We start from the raw sequence: 9356 nt of genomic DNA on the forward strand, positions 1-9356 counted from the left end.
TCCTGGGTGTCTCGGGGGCCCCTAAGGGCCTTGTTTGTGACCTGTCTGAGCCCTGGCCTGGGAGCAGTTATCCAGGCAGGAGGCAGCCCCCCGGCCCAGGGAAGGGCAGCTCTGCAGAGGAGGCTGCCGCCTGGATGTGGTGGCTCCACAGAAGGGCTGGGCCTCAGGCCCCGGCTGGGCTCGGACCACAGAGCTGTTCCCAGATATCAGGGGTAATTAGAGTTGGGGGGTAGGTGCTAAAGCAGATTAAGATTTGAGCTCTGCATAAAAACAGACATATGGATCAATGGAACAGAATAGAGTGCCCAGAAATAAACCCACAGATCTACTGTCAATTAATCTTCAACAAAGGAGGCAAAAAATACAATGGAGAAAAGACAGTCTCTTCAGCAAATGGTGCTGGGAAAACTGAATAGCAGCATGTAAATCACTGAAGTTAGAATACTCCTTCACTCCATACACAAAAATAAACTCGAAATGGCTTAAAGACTTAAGTATAAGACAATACACGATCAACCTCCTAGAACAAAACATAGGAAAACACTATCTAACATCAATCTTAGCAAGTTCTCCCAAGGCAGTCTACCCATGCAATTGAAATAAAAGCAAAAATTAACAAATGGGATCTAATTAAACTTATAAGAATTTGCAGAGCAAAGGAAACCATAAGCAAAACAGAACGACAACCTATGGAATGGGAGAAAATATTTGCAAATGATGCTACTGAAAAAAGTTTAATTTCCAAAATATATAAACAGCTCATATAACTTAATAAGAAAAAAACAAACAACCCAATCCAAAAATGGGCAAAAGTTCTAAACAAGCAATCCTCCAGTGGAGAGATACAAATGGCCAATAGGCACAGGAAAAAAATGCTCAATATTGCTAATTATCAGAGAAATGCAAATCAAAACTACAATGAGGTATCATCTCACACCAGTCAGAATGGCAATCAATCAAAAGTCCACAAGAGATAAATGCTGGAGAGGATGTGGAGAAAAGGGAACCCTCCTACACTGTTGGTGAGAATGTAGTTTGGTGCAGCCATTATGGAAAACAGTATGGAAATTCCTCAAAAAACTAAAAATAAACTTACTACATGACCCAGCAATTTCACTCCTGGATATATATCTGGAGGGAACTCAAATTCAAAAACAAAACACATTCCAATATTCATAATAGCACTTATACAATAACCAAGACATGGAAACAGCCTAAATGTCTATTAACAGATGACTGGATAAAAAAGATGTGATATATATATATACACACACACACATACATACACACACCATGGAATACTATTTAGCTATAAAAAAGAATAAAATAATGCCATTTGCAGCAACAGGGATGGACCTAGAGATCGTCATTCTAAGTGAAGTAATGCAGAAAGAGAAAGAAAAATACCAGCTGATAGCACCCATATGTAGAATCTAAGAAAAAGAAACAAAGAGGGACACTAAGGAACGCATCTACAAAACATAAACAGATTTGCAGACATAGTAAACTATCTAATGGTTACCAGGGGAATGGGGGTGAGAAGGGATAAAATGGGAGTTTGAGATTTGCAAATGTTAGTCCCTATATATAAAAATAGACTTAAAATTTTTTAATTAAAAATTATGTATTTAAAATAAAAAACAGATGTGAGCCCTGGTGAACGGAGCAGGAGGAGGCCTCTCACAACAATAAAGATGTGGGGTGATGCGCGCAGCTCTTGCACGTAAGTGAGTTGGTGTGGCAAGGTCACCTCTTTGAACCTTGTCTTTGTATAGGATTTCATGGTTTGGGGGATTTTTTTTTTGGTTTTTTTTTAATATGTAGAAAGCCATTTTGGGGGAATTGTTTTTCTTTACTATGTAGAAAGGCATTATGGGGGAATACAAATTTGAAGTTATTTTATTAACCAGGCTGATGAATTGCCTTGAGTTCTTAAATGGTCTTCAGTGGGAACCCTGCTCAGTTTGGAAAGCAGTTAGCCAAATACTGAAAAAGCAACAGAAACTGACCTGCAAAACAGAACGTGAAGCGAAAGCTCTCCTTGAGCGTATTTTACCTTAATAGGTCCTCACACTAACCAGCGTTCTGTTGGAGTAAAGTTGTCCTCCTGGTCCTTCTGATACAAAATCAAAGTGAAATTACTGACTACAGCTCTTGGTTTCACGGGCTTTCATTTCCACACGTTATATATCGATGCCCAAACCACCTGTCAGCCCTGGAGTTGTTTTTCATACAGAACAGCCCCTAGCCTACTGCCCACACCCCAGACAGAGGGGAGGCCTGGCCTCTGCCAACGTGGCTGGAGGCTCGGAGCCTGCCTGGCTGAGCCTCCCTCTGCTCAGGCCTCTGCTGCACCCCAGCCGCTGGCAGGCTGAGCCCAGCTCAGTGCTGCGGAGGGGGCTCCCTGGTCATTGAGAGTCCTCCCCACAAACTCTGGGGGCGGGGCTGGGGTGTCTCCTGCCTTGGTGGTGGGATGGTCCCCTCTTCTGTCCCCACCCCAGGCACCTGACCCGGGTCCCCGTGTGGAAGGAAAGTGCCTGGATGCCCCTCCCTGGTAGGTGGAATAGGCCAGGGGGAGACTCTGCCCAGCAGACCTTAATTAGGGATTTACAAACATTTGTTTTCTGTGAATGAGTTGCTTTGTTTAGCCAGTCGTTTGGCTTTCAAACACTCAGCTTGCCAACAGGCCTTAAGGGTATCAAGTCCTGCCTTAAGGTTAGGGTTTCCGCCCCTCCCCCTCCTCTCCAGAATCACCTCTGCACCAGGCCCTGGGCTCACAGCCCTGTGACACAGGTACTACTATTTTTGCCGTTTCACAGAGGGGGAAATTAAGGCTGGACGAGGAAAAGTACCAAAGGCCGCCGACGGTGAGCGGCGGAGCTCGAATGAGCCCCGGCCCAGGGTCCACTTATTTCTTTCGAATCAGTGCTTCTCAAGGCTCAAGCTATTCATGTGTCACCTAAATGAGTGTCTGCCATGGCCCCAGGCTGCTTGCACTAGTCTTTGTTTAATTTCTTTACTTAATAGTTAATATTTTTCTTTGAATGAGCTCACTTTTCCTTGAACTTACTAGAAAAGGAAACTTTACTAGAAATGGAAGACTACCGTCTCTTGCTATAAATAGAAGGCAACCGTATATTTCAAACAAACAAAAAAGCAGTATTATTAAAATCTCTTTATATCCTGTGCCTGCCAGGGCTCTAAGTCTAAAGCATGCTTTATCTTTGTTAGAAGGGAGATGGCAACGCTAGGGGGCTGTTAAACACATTCTAGAACCAAAGGCGATTCTCTCCTTGACATTATCGGAAAGGTTGGAAGAGAAAAGAAAAGATAATAGTGTTCTCATTCGAAGTTCAGTGCTATTTAGTGTCTTGTCTGGATACCAGCTAACCCACATGTCAGCTGAGGGAAGCTGAAGTGGGATTTTAGGAGGTGAGTGGCCCAACCAAAAAAATGCACAAAGAGCTGCCATACCGCAAAACAGACTTTACCTGGAGCGAACATGGAGTCTACAGCATTTTATTCTATTGCCATAAGGTGGTGGGCGCATCCTATGGCACAACTGTTCTGCTTTTTATCTAGTTTCTGCCAGTACATGGGCAGTGTGAATTTCTTTGTTCGTGAGGCTTACAGAGTATCTCTACCGCATGTGTACTTCTATTTTCTTTGTTCTAAATCTTGTATAATTGACACATGGTACAATCATTATTTACTGCATACTACAAACATGCTGTGATCGTGGCCTTGGGTCCCACAGCCTTAACTCATCTCAAGGCCACTCACACCACCCTCCACTCCACCTAAAATAATCTAGAGCACCACGCTTTGGCAATACGTTATCCCACATTTTGGTAAATTCTATTTGAAGGGAAAATGGGAAACACAACAGGAACAGATGCACCTAATTTTAATCAACCTTCAAGGTCCAACTTCCTTTGTTCATTTCTTCCTTCCTGAGTGAGATGTATAAAATATTCAGAATAGTGCATAAAATGTAAAGGTAGAGTTTCAAGTATACACTGAAGTCACCACCACCAAATCAAGAAGTAGAATGTGACCAGGTCCCCGCCTTCCTATGCCCTTCCCACCACAAAACCTATCCCTTCCTTTCCCACCAAAGGGAACCACTGAATTCTTTCAAAATTATTTCCTTATCATAATTTTATCTGCAATTTGGTTTAGTTTTGACTTGTCAACTCAAAGAAAAAATTAACGTAAGAGTTATGAGTTTCAGCTTTATTCAATGACATTTCTGAAACTATAGCCTGGGAAACAGCCTCTCATTGCTCTGAGGAACTGCTCTGAAGAGTGGGGAGGGATATATATATATATGTATATGTGTATATATATACATACACACACACACACATATATATGTGTAAATTTTTTGGCTATGAAAAAACCTACTCAAGCATACATCTTGATAAACATTACTGCTAGGTGAAGATTACTGCTAATCAGGAGAACATATCACAAGTTAATTTGTACTTTTCTATGTATGGTTCATTGCAATTATTCCTGAGGTATGCACCTTAACTATCTAGGGGCCCATTTATGCAAAGCACAGAATACTTTATCTCATTTTTTCCATCCTGAATTCCCCTCAGGGCACAGTGTCAGTGGGGTAACTGCAGTGGGTTTCAATTTAACCCTTTGTCTAACTAAATGGTGAGGGACACCCTTTGTTCTTTTTTTTTTTTTTTTTTTTTAACAGTCTCTCCCCTCTTTAGTCATAAATTCAACCAAGATTTGGGAGGCATTTCATGACCAATGTGTCCCATGGCTCTAGGATGGCTCATTTGTAGGTCAAGTGAAGATTCTGTTAATAGGCCATTCCCATGCGATGTCTGGAGTAGGTCCTGTTCATAATCTCAGAATTCTTTGGACCATCTATCTTACTAGTCTCCTATGATCCAGGAAATGTTTCTCCCAGGTTGTTTCTTCTGATATCTACAGCCGTACTACAGTTAATGCTACAGAGAGCTACGTATGTGAATAATTACCTCATGCTGTTTAGTCATCATCAATATTGTTGGAGACCTGGTTATACATTGGGTAATAAAAGAAATAGCAATCTTATAAAATAAGCAAGATATAAGTAATATAACAAGCTAGTATCATTAATAAGGTCATAGTACAGCATCGAGAGGTCCAAAGCATGAACGGTTTGAAAATAACAAAGAAAACAAATTAAAACAATGATTACTATAACTAGCTGTAATCTATATTGCATAAGCCACAAAGTCCAGGAGAGAGCCAGCTGAAGAAGTCAAATTCTGGAGGAACCAGGTAGAACAGAAAAGATAAATGTTCTGTTTGGAAGGAAAAAATTTCCTCTACCCTTCTAGCTTCTTCTGGTTGGTCTAAGAATTGAATTGACATGTGACAGAGTAATACAAGAAAAGCCAACAAAGCTTAATAACAAGTATACATTAGGAGAGACCCAGGAAAAGAGAGTAACTCACCAAGACAGCAGAAGCCCTCACCTTAAATAGCATCCTTAGCTAAAGACAAAAGAAGATGTTGAGGGTGGGGAGATTCAGTTATGGGAGGGTATCAGGAAAAACACAGTAAACAACTATAGAGTCACTGTGATGCAGATTTAAGTCTTTGCCTTCTCCACTGTTAAGACTGGTCCTCCATTGACAGATGACTGGATACAGAAGATGTGGGTATATATACAATGGAATACTACTCAGCCATAAAAAAGAATAAAATAATGCCATTTGCTGCAACATGGATGGACCCGGAGATCATCATTCTAAGTGAACTAAGCTAGAAAGAGAAAGAAAAATGCCATATTATGTCACTTAGATGTGGAATCTTAAAAAAAGGATACAAATGAACTTGTCTACAAAACAGAAACAGACTCACAGACATAGAGAACAAACTTATGGTTACCAGGGGTTCAAGGGGGTGGAAAGGAATAAGTTGGGAATTCAAAAATTGCACCTCCTGGGGAGTGATGGAAATGTTAACTGTCTTGATTGTGGTGGTAGTGGTCTCACTGGTGTATACATCTATCAAGATTCATCAAATTGTACATCTGAAATATGTGAACTTTACTGTACAGGAATCGTACCACAATAAAGGTGTTAAAACAAACAAATAAACAGAAGGAGCAGTCCTCCTCTTCTTCCAAATACAGAAAGGGAGAAACTTAAAAATGGAGAATTCCTTTACAAATGTAAATGTTTCTTACAAAAGGTAACTCCTACTTGGTTTTCAGAACCCTTCCCAAGTTTGCTGTTTTCTCAGAAAATAACCAGCTTAAAACAATTAATATGCCAAAGAGACACATTTAGGGTGGCAGATTCTGTTCCTCTTTAAAACCAATAAACTTAAACTAACTTAAATACTGAATATTAATTTAATATTGAATATTTCCCAGATCACATAAACTCAAAATTCATTTGGGTTAGTTTCTATTACATTTAGAAATATATTTATTTAGAAGCCCTTACTTTTAAGTCAATTAAATAGAGGTCTTTTTTTTAGGGAGGGGTAATTAGATTTATTTATTTTTAGAGGAGGTACAGGGGAATCAACCCAGTGTCTCGGACACGCTAAGCATGCGCTCTACTACTTGAGCTATACCCTCCCTCAAATAGAGCTCTTTTACAAATTAATTTTGATAATGCCATCAGGAGGTAGAGACGTATCTGTAACATACAAATGACATATAAACAGACATACCAGAGATGGCATAGCTTCATTTTAAACATTAGTCATGAATCAGTATTATAATATAAAACTTATAAGTTTATAAGTTACACTTGAAATAAGTGAAGTGTATCTGCTCAGATGATTAAGGCTTTTTACTATCTGTGGAAAAGACTTTTAAGATTTGTATTCATCCTTGATAAATCCTTAATGAGGCTGTGAATTAGGTTTTAAATGAGGGACCTTTCCAGTAGTAATGAGTTTTAAAAGGCCTCTTTCCCCCCTTTTCTCCCCTTGGTTTCAAGATCTACCTGATAGAGTTAACTGGGCTTAGTCTCAGGTCACTGTGGGCTGTGTGTACATTTCTGATTTGCAGAGATTTGCAAGGCAAAGACAGTTGTTTCTCATTCCTTCCAAACCGGGCTACCACCTAAATGATATCAAAAGATTGATTTGCCCACACTATAGTTTAATTTGCTACTTTTCAGGGAGACACAATGTCCATCCTCACAATACAATCAGACAAAGGAGAAGTAGCCATGTTACATAAAGCTCATTCGAAGGCATCAATTTTATATAAATGTTCATCTCCCAAACAAGTCCAGCCTATTTACCCCAGTTTAGAAAAATGTAAAAGGCTGGAAGAAAAAAATTACACCTGAGATACCTGACCAGCAGTCGCTTAGGGCAACAGTTAGGCCAATTTTTGAAGTTCAAGACTGACAAAAGGACTGGGTCCCTTAACTCAACCCCTCACTGGGGACCCCAAAGCCTTTTATATGGAAGTGGATAAAATGGTGAGGTGGGGGACAAAAAGGAAGTTCTGGGGCTCTGTGTGAGACAGAGACTTGGTCTAAGGTTGAGGGCATAGGAGTTGGCCGAATGGAGCTGTGTGCACTGTGTGCCTTCTTCTGTGGTTTGAATCTTTCACTCAGCACTGTTTGTGAGAATCAGTTAATCTGTTCCATGAAACATTTCCGTTGCTGCCTAGGGTTCCATACATGACAAAGTCACAACTTGTATCCTCTTTCCCGCTGAGAACATCTGGGCTATTTCCAACTTTTTGCTACTTGAATGATGCTGCCCTAAATGTGTTGGCACATACCTCTGGGGGCCCATGTGGCATGGATTCTCTAGGACATTTATCCAGAGTGGAAGGCTCCATCAGTGGACAGGCATGTCCCAGTGTCCCTGGAGAATGCTTGTGTCTGCAGGGAGTGCAGCCCCTCCTCCTGCTTTCTCTCCAAGGCTCCCAGGGTTGGGCTTGTTGGCCTTTGCCAGCCGGGGTCTGTAATACCACCATGAGCTTTATTCTGCATCACAGGAGCACCTTTCCAATGTCACCCTGTGTGAAAACGCTGTCCAGTAGGAGGAGGAAGGCAGCTGAGGCAGAGGCAGTTCAGAGAGGGGCTGGCAGAGAAATGACAGCTGCAGAAGAGGGCTCTGGGAGGGGCTGTTTGGGGAGGCACTGTAGGCGGGGAGCCAGCAGGGAGGGCAGGGACCAAGGAGAGGGCTGAAGTGCAGAAAGGGCCACACCATGTCCCAAAGTGCCTCTACCCCCTTTCTCTGCCAGTGACTCTGGGCCTGCCTCTGCCTGAGCTCCTCCAACACCAGCCCTTCCAGCAGAATCGTGGGCGCTGCCCTGCTCAGTCAAGGATCCCTTCCTCTCCTTACGCCCTCTTCTAGCCCCTGAAGCACAGCCCAGCGCCAGTCGTGCGGCCTTGTCAGTGGGAACTGCATCCACACTTCTCTCCCGCCCAGATCCCTCGGGACCCCTTTCCCAGCTTGCCTCTTGCTCCTCTCCCAAGGGGGCCGCACACTCTGGTCAGGGGAGGCTCCTGGGCCCGGCCCATGGGGTCCACACTCTTCCTATTGCCCAGCCCAGGGGCCCTGGATTCTTCCCCCCGGGACCGAGTCCAGGAGCATGACTGGGTTTACCCACCCCTCACCCTTCTAGACAGGAAGCCCCACACTGGTTGGGTGTGCTGTGGCTCCTCTGGGCCTCCAGGATGATTTACACGTGCCCCCAGCTCAAGAGACTTTAATTAATGAAATTGTCTTCTTTAAAGAGCAATAGACGCCCAGCTTCTGATTTTTGTCTACGGTGCCCTCTGTGAGACAGGTCTCTCTCAGCCAGCTCAGTAAGAGCCTCTGAGCCCTCAGCCCTCCTCCTGGGCCTGTTTCCAAGGCCGGTATAATCACTTCCTTCAACTAACAGTTGCCTTCTGGGGCCTTTCAGCTTGGCAACACCTCTCTGACCCCAAATGCCAAGCTGGTGTGACCCTTATGATCAGTTTAGTAGATGTCCAGTGTTGGGGACAATGTGCGCTCTGGGGTCCCCAGGTGACCCCGATATGCCCTCCAGCTCTGCTGAGTCCAGAACACATCTCTGCAGGCACTTCCCCTCTGTGGCCCCTTGGATGCCCCTGAGATTCATTCTGTGTCTGGTTCCCCCCAAAACCCCCCCCCAGGGCTGGCCCTTCCCAGGTCTGTTCTCTGATCAGTCCCATATGTCCCTTGGGAAGTGCAGAGCCTGCTTCTAACTCTCACACAAGCCATAGTTGTAAGAGAAAGGCAAGGGGCTTCTCCCACCTCGCTGCCAGCTCCTTCACCTCCGCTGTGACCTCTGAGAACTCTGAGAGGCAGTGACCTCCTCGGTGAACCCCTGTGAACCCGAGGCCCTGCCCTTGCCT

This window comes from Camelus ferus, chromosome 5 (assembly GCF_009834535.1).
Source record: "Camelus ferus isolate YT-003-E chromosome 5, BCGSAC_Cfer_1.0, whole genome shotgun sequence".
Lineage (NCBI taxonomy): Eukaryota > Metazoa > Chordata > Mammalia > Artiodactyla > Camelidae > Camelus > Camelus ferus.